The sequence below is a fragment of the Pimephales promelas genome, chromosome 5 (genome assembly GCF_988280905.1).
Source record: "Pimephales promelas chromosome 5, fPimPro1.hap1.1, whole genome shotgun sequence".
NCBI classification, from domain to species: Eukaryota; Metazoa; Chordata; class Actinopteri; order Cypriniformes; family Leuciscidae; genus Pimephales; species Pimephales promelas.
Genome location: NC_142773.1, coordinates 8,658,707 through 8,676,850, shown reverse-complemented (window position 1 = coordinate 8,676,850; position 18,144 = coordinate 8,658,707). Strand labels below are relative to the sequence as shown.

General features: G+C 39.5%; 1 protein-coding gene and 1 long non-coding RNA gene across 4 annotated transcripts in view; one reads left to right on the top strand and one right to left on the bottom strand.

Annotated features, from left to right (window-relative positions):
* LOC120467255 (serine/threonine-protein kinase pim-2-like) overlaps positions 1–18,144 on the bottom strand; it is a 340,979-nt gene that overhangs the window by 315,705 nt on the left and 7,130 nt on the right. The gene's annotated exons all lie outside the window — the stretch shown is intronic.
* LOC120481888 (uncharacterized) lies at positions 15,625–17,979 on the top strand. Of its 2 annotated transcripts, none has more exons than XR_016168474.1 (3): positions 15,625–16,191; positions 16,271–16,339; positions 17,161–17,979. It is a non-coding gene; the product is annotated as an uncharacterized LOC120481888 (long non-coding RNA). The 2 variants fall into 2 exon arrangements; XR_016168475.1 differs by having other exon boundaries at positions 16,256–16,339.

Sequence of the window (18,144 nt, the reverse complement as noted above, 5' to 3'; positions counted from 1 at the left end):
CAACTATATTTTGATAGGTAATGTAAAAGTCTCTGATGAGTGATGCTATGTGGCTAACATAATTTCAGTAAAGCAAGAGAGTAATCCATCAGCCGAGAGTTGAAGCCTCGCACGAGCCGCCATTGTAGCAGAACTTCACCTGCTGTTAGCGTCCCATAGACTCCCATTCATTTTGGCGTCACTTTGACAGCGGATAACTTTATATCTGAGGCGTCCAAAGACTTTTTGGCCATTATTTATTTATAAAGAAACACTACAATGTATAAAATGCTCCATTACTCTGTATCTTACGTTACGGCCCCGTAGGTAGGTAGGTAGGTAGTTTTTATTTCGTACCCGCAGGTAAAATTGTATTACAGATAAAAAAGTATTCGGTCATCCACATAAAACATACAATACAAATATTTCACGTAGCCTACAAATGAACAAATGGACAACTAGACTTCATGACAAACTGCGCCTTGACACATACGTTATCCGTATTAACTGTCAAGTGCTAAAAACTACTCTCTTATCATTTAGTAATTCAATTGCGGCTGGAACAAAAGTATTCTTATATCGTCTTGTTTTCCATCTCAAAGCCGCAAAACGGCGACCAGACGGAAGTAACTTAAAATCATTCCTTAGGGGATGCGACTGATCACTCAAGACAGCACTTGCTTTCCGATACAGCTGATCTGTGTATACATTTCCTAGGTTCCTTTGATTTACTCCAATTATTTTACTCGCCCATCTTACAATTTGGTTTAGGGAGTTTCTGTTCTTCACTGACAGACTTCCATACCACACCACTATGGAAAAAGACATAAGAGATTCAATAAAAGCGAAATAAAACAAACTCAGCATACGTCTGTCGATGTGAAATTTTGCAAGTTTCCTAAGGCATCTCAAACGTTGATGACCCTTTTTACAGACCATGTCACAGTTAGATTCAAATGAAAGTTTTGAATCTATAATTGTACCCAGATATTTAAAACTCTCCACCTGTTCCACAGTCTGTCCTTTAATAATCGTAGTAACGTGATCAACGGTGCGCGTTCTAAAATCAATTATCATGTCTTTCGTTTTGGTAGTGTTTAACTTTAAATGGGAATCATCGCACCAGGTCACAAAATCCTCCACAACTGGACCATGACCCGACTCGTCCCCTTGTAGCAGACTAACTATCACTGTATCATCGGCAAACTTAACTAATATCCTATCTTCATATCCACTTTGACACATATTAGTATACAAAATGTATAGTAAGGGCGAAAGAACACAACCTTGTGGTGCTCCTGTAGATAAAAATAGTACATCAGAAAAACTGCCATTCACTTTGACCCTCTGCATTCTATTTGTTAAAAAATCCAGTAGCCATCCCACTAAATTGTGGTTCAACTTATAATACTCTAACAATCTTCTGGCTAGGATGTGGGGTTGTATAGTGTTAAAAGCGGAAGAGAAGTCTATGAACAACAGTCTTGCATGGGTATTTTTCCCCTCTAGATGCTTAGTCAATAAATTTAACAGCATAAGTGAAGCATCCTCAACACTTCTGTTCGCTCTATATGCAAATTGCATGGGATCGAGGGCTTGTCCAGTCTTACTTAATAACTCAGACTTCACCAGTTTCTCAAATGATTTCATTACCAATGAGGTGAGGGCTACTGGTCTCAGATCATTTAACACCTTAGGCTTATTGCATTTAGGAACTGGAATAATAAAAGACTTTTTCCACAGACTAGGTACCTTTTGTTCACGTAATGACCGATTAAAAATATCACAAAATATAGAAGTTAGTTGCCTTGCACAGTGCTTTAATATGCTCCCACATATATAGTCTGGACCAGGACTCTTATTCACCCTAGTGGAGAGAAACATTTTCTCTACTACAGCCTGTTCTAAGACTATGTGGGAATCATCCTTACACAGCCATCGAATTTCTTCTACTTCATTTTTAAAATCAAAACTTTCAAATCTTGCGTAAAACATATTAAGAGCATTTGAAAGGTCATCATTTGATCTAAAACCACCAATACACACAGTGTTCTTATTTACATTGTCCTGTATTCCTGCAATTTTCTTCATACCAGACCAAGCAGAGCCTAAGTAATTCTCTGCCAAGTTTTTTTCTAACCTAACTTTATATACTTGTTTGGCTTTGAAGATCTCCATTCTGACTTCTTTCCTTGCTGTTATCCTTTCTAGGTTATCCCCTTGTTTGTAGGCTAGCTTCTTATTTAGCAAACTTGTTTTAACTGATTTTGACATCCATGGTCTGGTATTTGGGAAAACCTTAAATTTACGTGTAGGCACAATCATATCCTCGCAAAAAGTTATGTATGAGCTTACAACATCTGTCAAGTCATCAATATGTTCACAAGAGTCTTTGAAGACCTCCCAGTCCGTACAGTCAAAGCACCCTTGCAAACGGGCGATTGAGTCTTCTGACCACATTTTGACTTCTCTTATCTGAGGTTTTTCTCTCTTAAATAAGGGTCTATAAATAGGAAGGAGCTGCACACAGTTATGATCGGCAGATCCAAGTGCCGACAATGGTACAGACCTATATGCCCCCTTTATGTTCCCATAACAGAGATCAAGTGTCTTATATTGTCTTGTCTGGCATGTAATGTATTGGTAAAAATTCGGCAGAGTCTTTTTAAGTGACACATGATTAAAATCTCCCAAAATGAAATTCGGCGCCTCTGGTGAAATATTTTGAAGTTCTTGAACAACATCAGATACAATGTTCGATGCAATGACGTTGTTTGCTTTTGGGTGAATGTACACAATAGTTATAAAAATTTGTGGAAATTCCCGTGGCAAATAAAATGGACGAAGGGATACTGATAACAACTCAACATCGGGTGTACAAATGTTCTCCCGAATAGTCACCGCAGTACAGTACCGCTTGTTGACATAAAGGCACACACCCCCACCGCGGGATTTACCTGTGATTTCTGCACTCCTGTCCGTGCGAAACGGGGTGCCAAACCCATCAATACACAAGTCATTATCCAAATCCTGTTCAGTAAGCCAGGATTCTGTGAATGCCATAGCACAGCTGTTTCTATAATCCTGCAGAAAACGAACATTTCCCTGCAACTCGTCAAGTTTGTTCCGTAATGACTGTACGTTACCCAGAATCATTGACGGCAGGGAAATACGGGTGAGCTGTTTGCGCCGTAGTCGTTGGCGAACACCTCCCTTTTTTCCCCGCTTCCTTTTCTTGACTTTCACTGCGTTGTCTCTCGATGTAGAATTACAATTTTCCCTCCGAAGTATGCCGCCTGGAAGTTGAAAAAGCGGGTGCTGACCAATAAGTAGACTCGGCGTGTTCCAAGCCAATAGCTGATCTCTGGTATAATGAATCCGTGAAGCCGGAGCCGTAGTTCCAAGACAAACGAGATTCAAGTCCAAGAATATCCAACACGCGATTAAAAGTATCAGCTCCATTTGTCCCAACGGATAGATTTGTATTAAGCACACTTAGTCATGAGAACACAAACAAATTTAAACATAAAACATGCACGGAAATACCATAAAATAACACAAATAGGACGCCGAGTTTTTCCTTCTGCTGGTCGCCGCTCGCGCATGCGCCCGTAGATGCCGTTTTTGTGAAAAATAGGCTAACCATTGCGTCATCACTACGCAACTTTCTGTCGCACAATAGAGACATTACCATATGGAGGATAAGCTCACAGGCAATCTTTTACTGTCTATGAGGCAATCGGGGGGACATGGAGGCATAAAGTCAAGGAGAAGCCTTATGGGAGAAGCCCATAGATAGAGAGTCCATAAAAGCAACGGGACAAAATATGTCAATGTTTTGGTTTGGCACAGCTACTAGAAGATTTACTACTGTCAGACTGTTGTCACACTCAGTTTAAGCCTGTCACAGACATCAGACAGGAAGTGCAAAAATCGGGCTTCAGTCTTCTCCTTGGAAATCAATGGGGTCGCTCTATCCATTTCTTTTATTGTCTATGGTCTTTAGGTGGTGGGTGTGTAAATCGTAAAGTGCACCACAACAACACTCTAACCGCTTCACATTATGTCCGTGTCAAGCATATAATACTTGACATATTTTACCGTTCGTCTCAGGTCTCAACTAGTGCAGATCCCTCTCAGCTGGAAGTTGAAGTCCTCCTCAGCTGGAAGTAAGATGACAAAACGAATGCAATGGCCTCACCCGTGTTGTCGTGGAAAATGAGGTGAATAAAAGAAAAAAGTTTCCAAACCTTGACCCCCAAAAAAGAAAAAAAGATCTATCTAATTTTGTGAATAAATATGATGCAGCTGGACATATTAACTTTCATCGTGGACGGGACAACCAGCTGCTGACAATAACACGAGAAAGAGAGCTCGGCGGTTTTGCGACCACTGCAATTCCAATGAAGTATGGATTAAAGCTGCGACAACACATATTTATAGCTCACTTTGGAGAAAACCGGGATGTCATTGTTCATCTCAGTTCAGATCTCATATAATGGTGTCAGTGTAGGCAGATCACTACTATTGTTGAATATTAATGTCCCCAAATGGCAACAAATGTTGTTGTCTGCAATTTGTAAAACTTCACAATAAAATTTGGGATATTCTGAAATGTTTGGTTTATTTTCCATTTTTTGGTCCAGTAAATTCCTTTATTTCATAAAAAATTCAGACATTGATTTTGTGAACACATATCGTCCGTGTACGTTGCGTTCATTCGTATTTCGATTTGATATTGAAAGTAGAAAAATGAGAAAACGGCTCATTTATTCTTTTTTCTTTTTTCCAAAAAAAATTTAAAAAATGAGAATTCGGCTTGATTTTTATATTTTTATGTTCAAGGATAGAAAAAGGAAAAATTGAATATTCGATTTCCACATGTGGGTGCGCATGAAACTCCCCTTTCTGCTGATTGGTCAACCAAATATCAACACTTTCAGCTCTTCCACAGTCCTCCGGTGCTGGACGGATTCTTAAAGGTGCCATCTAACATAATAAATCAAATCCTACTCCATATTCCATAACAGATGGGGGCAGTATACCTCCAGAAAATGACTTGTGCTCCTACCATCGTGCATGTTATTCAAATCATTTGATACGATAGTAAAAGGTTGGAAGACCGCAGTTTCACGTGGAACATTTGGAGATTTTTAGAGATCAGAGACTCAATGAACTAAACACTAGAGTGAACTAAACTAAACTCTATGAATCTCAACACTAAATGATGAAGACCGCCTCATAGATCTCAAAAACAAGCTGGTGCATTTCGACGGTATGGGAAAATAAAAGCTTGGGCAATTATTTGAAGTTTATGGTATTCGTTTTGTTCATATTACACTTTTATTGTTAGTGAATTAATTTGACAGACAGCATTCGCTAATGTTGATCAATCTAGCGCCGTGAATTCACCGTGAAACACACGCTATTGACACTTAGCAAGCAGGTTAGTTAAGCTCTCAGATTCTGTCAATTTTATTATGCAATTCAAAGAATAAATACCGTTTTGGCGCTTGTACATGTTACACTACAGATCCCTAGCGCACGTGAACCGATCGTCTCTACTAGCTAATGGAAAAAGAACATGAACTCTGTTGAAAGATACAGTATGCTACAACTTACCAAAATGTATTCCTCATGCATAATGTCGACCAATCATTTTTTGAACTCTTCCCTGAACTGAAATGTAGTAATGGGCTGTATTTCCACACGACTGACATCAGGTTCAAGTACACACACAAGCCGGCGCGAGCGCGACTCACTCGCGTATTGCAGTTTGGCTGGTGCTAACGTTGCCCGTCCGCATACCGCCTCCCATGGCCGGAACTGGTATTACGATACCTGCCGGGCCGGGGCTAGTAATTTAGCATGCTAATTCAGGTTAATATCTCGGCAGCACTATATTTCTTCTCATTCTTTTGATGCGTGTAGCTCATTTTTCGTATATTGTTACCTCAATTATTACATATGGCACCTTTAAAGTGTTTATTACAAATGAACTCTCTCTAATCCAACAACCGGACTAATGCTTGACACAAATCGCGCTGGGCAGGGAAAGGGTTTTCTTCTCTATAGGCATGGATTCGACAATATACACTAGATAAATATTAGCTGATTATTTCAGAAATATTATGTAGATTATCTCGCATCTGAACCCACATCATTAGCCTACTTCAAAGCTGGGTAACCCACTGGACAGCGCGCAGACCAGTATCCATTTAAGTGTATATGCAGCAGTCATAACTATTATTTTAGACTGCACATTGAGTTTTGGACAAGGGATGAAGCTAAAATATGATAGATATGAAAAGATATAAATTGCATTATTTAGTGTTAATGTCACAGCGCATCTATTTAGGTTGTTATTCTATTCGTTTTTTTGTTGTTGTTTTGTTTGTTTGTTTGTTTTTCATAGCTTATAGCTTTCATAGCTTATTATGTTTACCTTTTCCAGTGTGATGATCTGCGGCTGGAGTGCCCACTTGAGCCTCTGGGGGGCACTCCTTCCTAGTTTATTGTTTCATTCTTGTTTTACCCTGGACTGATTATGGTTTATTTCATGCACCTGTGTTTTATCATCTTGTTTAGTTCACCTGTTTTAAGCCCTGTGTTTCTGCCCTGTCTTGGTTGGTTATTGAATTTATGTGTTACGTTGGTGCTTTCACGTTTCTCGAGTCTTGCTTCTAGTGTCTTGTTTTAAGTTTGTTTAATAAAGCTACACTGCGTTTGGACCCAGCCTCAGCTCTGTTTCTCCGCACAGCGTCACAGAATAACCAACCTCAATATGGGTCCAGCAGTCGTCAGCAACCGGGCTATGACAGAATACCTGTCGTCAGTCTTGCAAGAGGGCCGGTCTGTCCAAAGGTACGCGAAGGAGTTCCTGTCCATTAGCAGTCTGGGAGCGCTAGATGATATCCAGCTCATGGGCCTGTTTCTGAATGGGCTGGATTATGAGATCGCTCGATGGATGCCGCAGGACCTTGCCAACTGGACTCTTGACGGGTATGTCGCTCGGGCTTGTTCCTTGCAGGACCTCTTCACTACTGCGCGCTTATTCTACTCGACACCTGCCGAGTGTACTTTACCCGCGAAGCCCTCGTCGTCTTCACCGCTGGTTCACGTCAGTCACGACGAGCCCGCGCTTCACGTGCGCATTGACGAGCCCGCGACTCACGTCAGCCCAGCCGAGCCCGCGCTTCACGTTTGCCTAGCCGAACTCGCGATTCACATGAGCCCCGCGAGGGAATCTCCTGTTCAAATGGATGAATCTCCAGTTCAAGTGGATGAATCTCCAGTTCAAGTGGATGAGTCTCCGGTTCAAGTGAGTGAATCTTCAGTTCAAGTGAGTGATCCTGTTCAAGTGGATGAATCTCCAGTTCAAGTGGATGAATCTTCAGTTCAAGTGGATGAGTCTCCGGTTCAAGTGAGTGAATCTTCAGTTCAAGTGAGTGATCCTGTTCAAGTGGATGAATCTCCTGTTCAAGTGGATGAATCTCCTCTTCAAGTGAGCGCTGAATCTCCTCTTCAAGTGAGCGCTGCATCTCCTCTTCAAGTGAGCGCTGCATCTCCTCTTCAAGTGAGCGCTGCATCTCCTCTTCAAGTGAGCGCTGCATCTCCAGTTCAAGTGAGTGAGTTGTCCAGCCCGGCGAGTGTGTCTAGCCCTGTGACGCGCCGCCGCAGGAGGAGGAGAAGGAGGACTCGTTTGGTTCGCCAGGCCCCGGTGAGCGTGCCCAGACTCCTCGCTCTGCCGGCCCCGCCTCTGCGCCTCGCTCTGCCGGCCCCGCCTCTGCGCCTCGCTCTGCCGGCCCCGCCTCTGCACCTCGCTCTGCCGGCCCCGCCTCTGCGCCTCGCCACCCAGAGGTTCCTCCTGGGAATTTCCCCAAGTATTTTTTTGGGGGGGGCAGTAGGTACTCTGTGGGGGCCATGGAGGCGGCACTGACATGGACCGCACCTGAGTCTGCTCCGCCCTGGCCGCCATCACGCCCTGCTCCGCCCTGGCCGCCATCACGTCCTGCTCCAACCTGGTCACCCACGCTCCACGGCCCAGGCCCGCCTTGCCTGTGTCCGGGTCCCGTTCCCCTGCACGGGCCTGGCCCTCCGTCCCTCCCCCGGGATCACCTTCACTCTGCCCCCCGCCTGGATTGTTCTAGGAGCGTCTGGAAGCCGCTCCTTAGAGGGGGGGTTATGTGATGATCTGCGGCTGGAGTGCCCGCTTGAGCCTCTGGGGGGCACTCCTTCCTAGTTTATTGTTTCATTCTTGTTTTACCCTGGACTGATTATGGTTTATTTCATGCACCTGTGTTTTATCTTGTTTAGTTCACCTGTTTTAAGCCCTGTGTTTCTGCCCTGTCTTGGTTGGTTGTTGAATTTATGTGTTACGTTGGTGCTTTCACGTTTCTCGAGTCTTGCTTCTAGTGTCTTGTTTTAAGTTTGTTTAATAAAGCTACACTGCGTTTGGACCCAGCCTCAGCTCTGTTTCTCCGCACAGCGTCACATCCAGGGCAATTATTCTAATATTTTTTAAATATAGGCTATTTGTCATCTTTTATAAAAAAATTGGAAATTTAATCGACAAATTCAATTAGAGTAATAAGACAATAAGCTGTTACCAATCAAATTAAATTAGTATTTTTTTTTTTACAGTCTATGGTATCAACCAAAGAAGCTGCATCTGAATTCTGAACTGGCATGTAGATCCTATAAGCCTACTATTAACTGTTTAATGCTGCTCAGAGGATTTACACAGTAATTACAAAGTATTATGATATTAACGTTTAAAATATAACATTTTGAATAGCCTTTTAAATATGAAATTAATGACAAAATGAAACAATACTTAGATTATAAGACTAAGACCCCCAGTAGGTGGCAGCACGTAACTGTCTCTGGTCAGTCAGTCAGTGAGTCATTCAATCAACCGATTCGTTCAAAACGCTGATTCATTCATGAACCACTTGGCTATATTTGGGACATTGAATCATTGAATCAAGAAAACCCTTTCTAGTCCCTGCTCAGCGCGATTTGTGTTAAAGAATCAGTCCAGCAGCGGAGGACTGTTATTCTGTGGAAACTGTTAAAAACTGTGGAAGAGCTGAAAGTGTTGATGGTTGACCAATCAGCGGAAAGGGGCGTTTCATGCACGGCCACACGTGGAAATCGAATATTCAATCCATTTTTCCATTTTCTATCCGTGAACATAAAAATATAAAAAATCAAGCTAAATTCTCATTTTTTAATTTTTTTTGGGAAAAAGAATAAATGAGCCGTTTTCTCATTTATCTACTTTCAATATCAAATCAAAAAACGAATGAACGCAACGTACACGGACCCAGATCAATATATTTATTTTCCTTAACTTTAATTAACCCTAACTTTATTCTCATCATTATAAATAATTGATTTCTGTTTAAAATAATACTACAAACACTTAAGAATAAACAGATTAGTGCCCTGTTTTGAGGACAAGAAATGGAAACCAATGCGATATGATGAATGTCCAAAAGATGGAACTCTGTAATGGCCACCTAGTGTTCAGTAGTGTTCATGACATGTTGATATGCCTTTAAGACATGGACAGTATAAGAAAGCTTTAAGATGACTTCTTTTATGGCGTTTGTTATGCGTGATGTTGTTATGTGAGCGCACACGCTCAGTGAGAGTGAGAATGCTCGTGCAAAGAGGAAGGTGACCGATCTATCGCGGGTTTGTTTTATTGTAATGCGTTTACTTCCACTTTGATTTGTAGCGTTTTACAGAGTGTTTTCTTTAACCTGTTAACATCCGCTCTTTCGACATGTATGTGAAGAGTGTACTTAACTGAAAGAAAGCAACTATAAAAGGACTCGTGGAACTACCAGTTCGTTTGCACTGTCTTTCCTATTCTCATCTGTGCAGACCTCAAACTCTGACAGACATTACATTTTGCTTTTAAAACTGTGTTTTAATGCGAGTATAGGCCTACACAAATATAAGTTAATACTTTGCAGACTGAATGTTGTCCTGTATGAACAAAATGACGGATGTTTTTCATGACTCCACAGTTCGATCGCACCCGTGTGTCTCTAACACACACACAGGTTACGTTACCTTGTAGAAAATATTCAACCTGGCTGGCAGAACGATTGCCTTTGCCTGCATCTTTGCAGTGACGTGACAAACATTTAAGACCTATCCAATCTGAATTTAAGACAATTTAATACTTTTTAAGGCCTTATTTTTAGGAATTTTTTAAGACTTTTGTGGTGTTCTATAGTAACCCTCTAGAGGGAGCTCTGGTGTGTAAGACAGTAATGTAAGAGTGAAGTGAAGGACATGTCATGTGGAATAATAACATAAACGACACGTTAAGTTCAGTAACGCTGTAAATACATTTATTTCGAGGCATTCAACAACTTTTTAATACTTTTTAAAGACCCGCGGCCACCCTGTTTGATACAATCTGTATTGTGAAAAGCGCAATATAAATAAATGTGACTTGACTTGACAACGGCTGGAAAGCTCGCTGCGAGCCAGTCGAGGTCGGGTGCCGAAGGCTTCGCTGGTCGCTCATTGCTGCGAGCCCTCAAACTCCTTGGAGTGAAAGGACTGCAGTTGAAGAAGGCCACCACAAACATCTTAGAGGCCGCAGAGAGGGCTTCTCGGTGGCTGTGGATCCGTAGGGGGGAAACGTGGAGCAACATGCCACTTGGACACAAGCCGGGGACTGATCACCCCCGGCTGAGTCGCCCGGGTGAGGGTGTATAGAGATTAAAGTCCCGAAACACCCTATGACCCCGGGTACTTTACTGATGACGTGTCCAAGTTGCACCAGAAGTTAATAAACCAATTTGATTTAAAAAAAAATAATTAATTTGTCTATGAGAGCAATCGGGTTAATTGATATCTGGAGAGAATTAAACCCTTCAAAGAGAGACTACACTTTTTTTTCAAATCCACACTTGGCGTACTCAAAGATTGATTTTTTTTTTGGAAAGGGGTGATGAACTGAGAAATCAAATTTTCCTTGAGCTTTTGACATCTAAGAGGTCATCATATTATAAGAATATCCTGTAAGTTTCAGAACTGAAAACGTCCTTGTTAGTCCAATAAAAGCTTTTATTGACACCAGCCTCAGCAAACGACTGTTTTTTAAAAGTGGGGAACTATGACGACAAAGAGGATAAAACACCACCCCCGCAGAAGAAGATCAACGCCTGCTTCACCACGGCAGGTTTAGCCCCGCCCACCGATTAGCTAAGTATCATACATGTACATGCTTACCTCGTGATGACAAACCGGATTGTTCTACCGAGCCATACAGAACCCAGACAACAAATTAGATCGTGCCGACATTGGGGCGCGCGTGTCTGCCCGACATAAAGTGCCTCGGTAAGATGTCTTATGGAGATCGGTAGCTAATCGGCAAGACATTGGGAAGACGGTGGTTTTAGAACGATCGCCGACCGCGAGCCAACGTATACCCGACATGATCGCCGACCGTGAGCCAACGTATACCCGATATAATTATTATGACCTATTCAGCGCGATCCCACTAGAGCAGGGAAAACATTCAGACGCCTGCCTCGCTCCCTTTGACTTAATACTGGAACAGTTGATTTTCGTCTGCATCGCTGGAAAGGGCACAGCATGCTTGAAAATCAGCTGTTCCGGTGTTAAGTCAAAGGTAACGAGGCTTCTGAATGTTTTTCGCCGCTCTAGTAGGATCCCACCGTTATGTCTAATTATTGATTTGTTTAGGCTAACTGCTGTCAGATTGTTCCAAGGACACAGGTTGCCTATTGTCTATCAACAATCAATAACAATATGATTTGTTAATCGTAACATTTCTTCCCTAACAATTTTGACAATTGCAATTAAATTGAAATGAAATTGAAGTGAAAGTTAAATTGAAAGTTAGTGATTGTTTGTGTAGGGTGTAGCCTATTTCAAACACAGTCTGACTACCTGGGAAATGTCAGTCTAACATAAAAAATGAATAGATCAGTGATATTAAAATTAAGTTTGATGGTCATGCAAATTAAGCTAGGAGTTTTCCAGGAAAAATAATAAAAATGAGAGCACCGGAAGATGACCTTGAACATTTATTTTTTACTTTTGTTTTTGCAAAAGCAGTATCATTTATTTTAACACTCATCAAATCACACATAGAAAAGTACAACAACAACAAAAAGAAATTCCCTCCAAAATAGGTAAACAGGAAAAATCAGTCCAATCAATTATTTCACTTTAAGATGCTCGCCCTCTTGCTTCCTGTCCCTCCTCAGCCGCAGCCAGTTTCTCGCAGTCATCTCTACATCTGCCTCAGTGGAATTTTGTTGGGTAGGATTTCTTAACACAGCACCTAAACGAAACAAAATAAAAAATAAATAAAGCAAATTTATACTTTTACTAATTTAGTCTGATGTTCTGAGTAAGAAGTGCAGTAGCATACATTACACATAAAATATCGTACCATTGTTAGTCCTCTGAAGGATCCCTGGAAAAGGCTGCAAAGCACACAGGCCGTCATTATTATCCGGCGGCGTCACTAGAAAATAGAGAAAAACCAAATTATTGGAGTGAACAGTAAGTCAAGTTTATCACAATTATATAAACTAATGTCAGTGAGCTGAGTAATTGCCACACATTTCTATCAGCAGCAACTAATCTTAACCCATGTCAAAATAACAGAGCTAACCCAGTGTCACTCCACATCAGTGGTTCTCAAACTTTTTCTGTCATTCCCCACTTTGCATAGAACTGTGCTGTGCTCTATATGTGTTTGTGTGTGTGTTTGCGAGTGTGTGTCAGTGTGTTCTTTGTCTGCGTCTTAAATAGCTTACAGTCAGGAAAGCCTTCAGTCTATGGAAGCACATGGGTAGCAATATTCAATTTGAATGAAAATTAATTTCATGATTTAATTTGATTAATTTCATCGCAAGTGTCTTGACTGTGAGTGTAAACGCAATTAAGAAAAGTAACATTTGAATGATCATTAAATTTGCCACAGTTTTTGCTTGAACATGTTACACATATCTAATCATTTCTGTAATGCATTTTCATTTTAATTTTGACACTTATAAAGCATTTCAATATGCATATTAAAACTAGTGTATGAAATGGCAAATGTAAATTATGTAATTTCATTTTCATTTTGCAACAAACGTTGCTAGAATGTAAAATATAAATTTAAATACACAATGCAATGCCATTTTACATATTGCATTGTCATTTTGCATATTACATTTCAAATTGAATATTGCTACCCATGTGCTTCCATATCAGTCCTCCAGTCCTCCTCCTTGAATATTAACTGCGGCCTCTTGGAAAGATACCTTGGCTAACTTATCACACTACCAATATAAACTCCAAAATCATATCTGGAACACCAAACTATGGTATGCGCTGTGGACCTGTGCAGTACACTGTGTCTACTTGAGTTTAGCGACCTGATGCAGTTTACTACAGAGGGGACACTTACCTTTACTATATGATGATGTGAGATGGGCTGGAGGAGATTTGTCGTGCGTTTTCTTCTTCTTTGCCTGTGTTGTTTGTGGTGCATTTACTGTAGGGTGTCTGATGAAGGGCACGATTTAGGGTGTCTGATGCAGGGGATGGTGGTGGTGATGGTGATCTAAGTTGCAATGGTCTGTAAATGAAACGTTTTTACAAAGATTAGTTATCATATTGATCACATCGAGAGAAATATGACATGGGTGACATACTCTGTGTGATACAAAGAGGATGATCAAAAAGTCAAAAAACATATGAAGCTCACTGAAATTGGAAAACATTTTAAATATACAAAATAAATGAACAAAACAACCAAAAAACAATAAAAGCAATGTCCCGGTTAACAGAAAATGCACTTGAATAAATAGCCAAAATACAAATAAAATGGTTGTAAACAAAACCCGACCATACCCTAAATTATTTGTTATTAAAACATTAACGCACAAACCACTGTTAATTTAACATAAAGCAAGCAGCTACTGCGTGCATTGTCTGGCATGACTGAATGGGCTCCCTTAATAATTCCAAAAAAGCTGACAGTTCATCACGATCTCACACATCTCTGTTATTACCGATGAAGCTGACTGCACAATGAATCTCATATAATATCTAGGCTACACTTTGTTTGTTATAATTAGAGGATTTGCCAGCATACAGAATTCAGCACTGAATAAAAAAAGTCTGTTTTGAGCAGTGAGGGAAGTATATCTTAAATGCTTCTGATTGGCGTTCAAGAAATCAACATGTGATTGGCTACATCGCTCAATAATGCAAACATGTTATAAATAGAAACTCTAGCCTGTAAATCGTTACTACTTTGTTTTAGTTGTTCTTGCAGATGACTAAAAATCTATTAGTTTTTATATGTTTTATAAATAAATATTTCTAGTTTGCGGGAGTACCGCAAATCGGTTTATTCTCCCGCAACCCGCACACACAGAGTGAGTGCATTACCGCTTGCACTCGGCCATCGAATCTAGTGCAGCGCCGCACTCTATTGCGTTGGGAGTGCACGTCTCTAGATCTAAGGCCCGACCCGAGGATAGTGTCAGCCCAGGTCGGGTCAAGTCCTTGCTCGGTCAGAGAATCTAAGCTCTAGTTCACGCTAAGGAACCGAGAGTTTGTCATCCAGTCTCTTTGGTATAGAGAGACAGAGAGAGACGACGAGGAAAATAAACAAGCATGCAAATGTAAATTATCGTGTCCAGAAAAATTTGAGTTTGCCATGCCTCTATCATATTTGCTGAGTGACAAAAAATACCTTTTATTGACAGTGATAGACAGTTGACAAATATCTATACCAACATAAACATAAAATTTGCAACGTTACAGCACTCAGCATTAACCTGATGTTGACAATGGAGTTCTCCTGTAGCCTTATTTAGGTCAAAGATAAATATTTACACTACATTACTGCCCTGGCCTACCTGTAAACCATTCCTTTGCTACTAGTCCACTCGCTCCACTATAAGGTATAGGCTTTCCTGATGCAAAATTAATAGTACAGACAGTAAAGGCAGAGACAGGTAAAGGTCACATTTTTTAGGATCTTAGGATGCCAATAATCAAGACAAGCAAACAGGGGAAAGTTATTACATACGTGTGTATCAATATGTGAAGACCCTAGAGATGTCCCCTACTCGTCTCAATCCAGATGGATGTGGTGCTGGTCCACTGGGAAGACCATACTGTAGTTCCAGCCGTAATGCCGGACAGAAGGGGAGTCACACCAACATATGGAAAGAAGTGTAAATGGATGGAGAAGCATAGTTTACTATAAAGCTACGTCTTAGTTTGTGCTAATCTTGGCGAAAGCCGAGTACAAATCTGCATGAAGTTTTAACATCTACTCTCGTGTAATGGAAATCATGTGCAAAATAACTTTTAACTAGATTAGTTAAAGATAGTGTTTCAGTTGTCTTTGAGGTCAATTAAAACACATACTTACTGTACAAAGGCAAAGACGCTGTGCAAAATGGGCCTGGGCTCTGAAAAGAGCCTTTGGGGTGTATGTAGCTCCTGTTGAGAAAAAGACGAAACATGAAAAGGAGTCAAATATATTGCAAATGCCTTTGTGAATTAATGTGCACTCAATTTATCTTTATTAACTAAAACAGTATGTTAAGAAAATGGCAATTCAGAACTGTATCGAATTAATTTTGAGCCAATAAAAATGAACGTAACTTTTCAAGAAACGAATGAAAATATAAATTGAAACTGAATAAAATATCTTTGAAACTGAAAAAGAATGAACCGCAAGCAATTTTTTTGACTTTGTTTTTAATACACTACATGTTTTGCTAACTATTCCTCATATTTCGTTTACTGATCTACACTTACAAATGCGCTTCCAGAGTTTTCATTTACGCTTCTGAAGTTTTCGTTTACACTCCCTGAGTTTGCGTTCGCTGTTCTGACACAAATCTCTCGTGGGGGCGGGGCTAGTAGCAGTCTATTCTCATTGGCTACTGAGTTTTTGATTGACAGCTTCTTGACCTGGAAGTGAAGACGTCAGTGAGTGTTGTGATTACACGTTTGGATGTGAGCGTCTGTAAGCGTAGCTTTCTATTTCATTTAGGTGATATTAAGTTTATTTCTTTATTTATTTACTGCTACACTATATTGTTGATATGATTTCTTATAGAAGGAATAGTACAGACAAATGATATAATTTGTCATCGTCGATATCAGAATACTGGATAGCATAGGCTACTCGTGGTAAGTCTGATTGTTTTTATTATTTTTATTAATTAATACTAAACTAATACTAATTATAATACAGTTCTTGCTTTTTCAGGTGGAGAGGCATATTAGAGCTCAGTGAGAGCCCATAACATTATACAGCAGTGTTGTCTTGATTTAATTGGTAAGTTGTTAGCCCAATCATTACATGTCTTGTTTATCTAACGTTACATACGGTTACAGTCTTCGATTAGATCATATTTGCTTCAATTAGATCATATTTCCCCTCTGCCACCCCAAACAACATTGTGCTAGAGTACTGTACAGTATCTGTAGTGTAGCCTACAGTACAAAATGTACTGTATCAGACAATGACCGATGCCATTGGACCAGTCAGCCCTGTCAATCACTGCCCAGTTCAACTTTGGCAATGTAAAGCCAATTGCTGATTAATTTGTGATGCAGAGTTTTTAAAAGAAGAGAGAGAGTACTTGACCATTTTCCACGTCTCCATTCATAATATGTAAACACTCATTTGTTTTGAACTATAACTCTGGGCGCAATATTTATTCTGCAAAAGGCAACAAAATGCTTTTTCTGTATCCATATTTTAGTAATAATTATGTTAAAAAAACCAACATTTTTGAGAAAAATGTTGAATTTTTAATAGTCTTTAATAATTTATATATATATATATATCCAAATTCAAAACCTAATACATGCAAGTAATTATGACTGAAAAAATCCAGCAACTAGGGAGTAGACGCTACACCGCCATGGATAAATGTTTATTGGGCTATAGAGCCATCTACTGGTTATACAATAGTATTACAGATGATAAATGGTGTGTGAGTCAGGTAAACATTTGGTACTGTAAAATCCCTTAAAACATTTATATAATTTGTTTGAAATAATTATTTTAAGTCTGCAAATGGTTACTGCATGTGGGAGTTCAAAGCAGTTTGTATTGTTAGATTATAATATATTTCCTTTCTCATTTTCCAGGGATTTGAGCAACTTTTCCACAAACAAAATTCTGATGCTGACACAGAGGATGGAGTGATAATACCAGAGATCAGCGTCTCCATCAGACAATAATGTTACTTTGTTCAGACATATCACCTTTGAATGACTGGGATCCTTATCTTCAGACACCTGTTGTATTTTATTTTAATATTATAAAATAGCAAATATTTTAATTTCTTTGGAGCTCTAGATTAAAACAAACACAGTACACAAAAGGTTGCAGTTTATTCTTATTAGTCTCTGCTGATCATGGATTAGCATACCAACAGCATATGAATGGAATAGTTCATCCAAAAATAAAATTCTCACTTATTTTACTCACCCTCATGCTGTCCCAGATGCATTTTACTTTCTTTCTACAGATAAATACGAATTAAGATTTTAAGGAAAGTAATCCATCTCTGCAAGCCCTAAAGATGCTTTAAAAACCACACACAGTGACTGTGATGTCCATGTGACCTCAGTGGATGAATCAATACTGAAGTGAAACAATAGAATAAAAAAAAAAAAATACTAATAATGTAAACTGTTTTAACTATTAAAAATTATTTCCGACCAACTGCCATACATGGGTACAATCCACTTGTGTTATGTGGACTCACAGAGATGTATTATTTCATTAAAAATCTTTGTGATTATACATTTTATTATCTATATTATGAGAATACTGTGCATTACATGTATAGTATGCAGTTAATGTTTTGTGGATTCTGGTCTTTCCTGTCATAACTGCATCCAAGACTTTCACTTTGGTACTTGTGTATATGCTGTAGTGACAATAAAGAATGAATAAATTTATTAGATTTTTTATTTAAATTCATTTAACTGATTTTATAAGTCATAATTGAACCTGTTGATGATTGTTCAAATATATTTACCATTTTAAATGTTAGAAAATAATATTAACAAAATGAAATAAATAAAATGATCAGCATGATTAAAAAAATCCCAACAAAAATATTC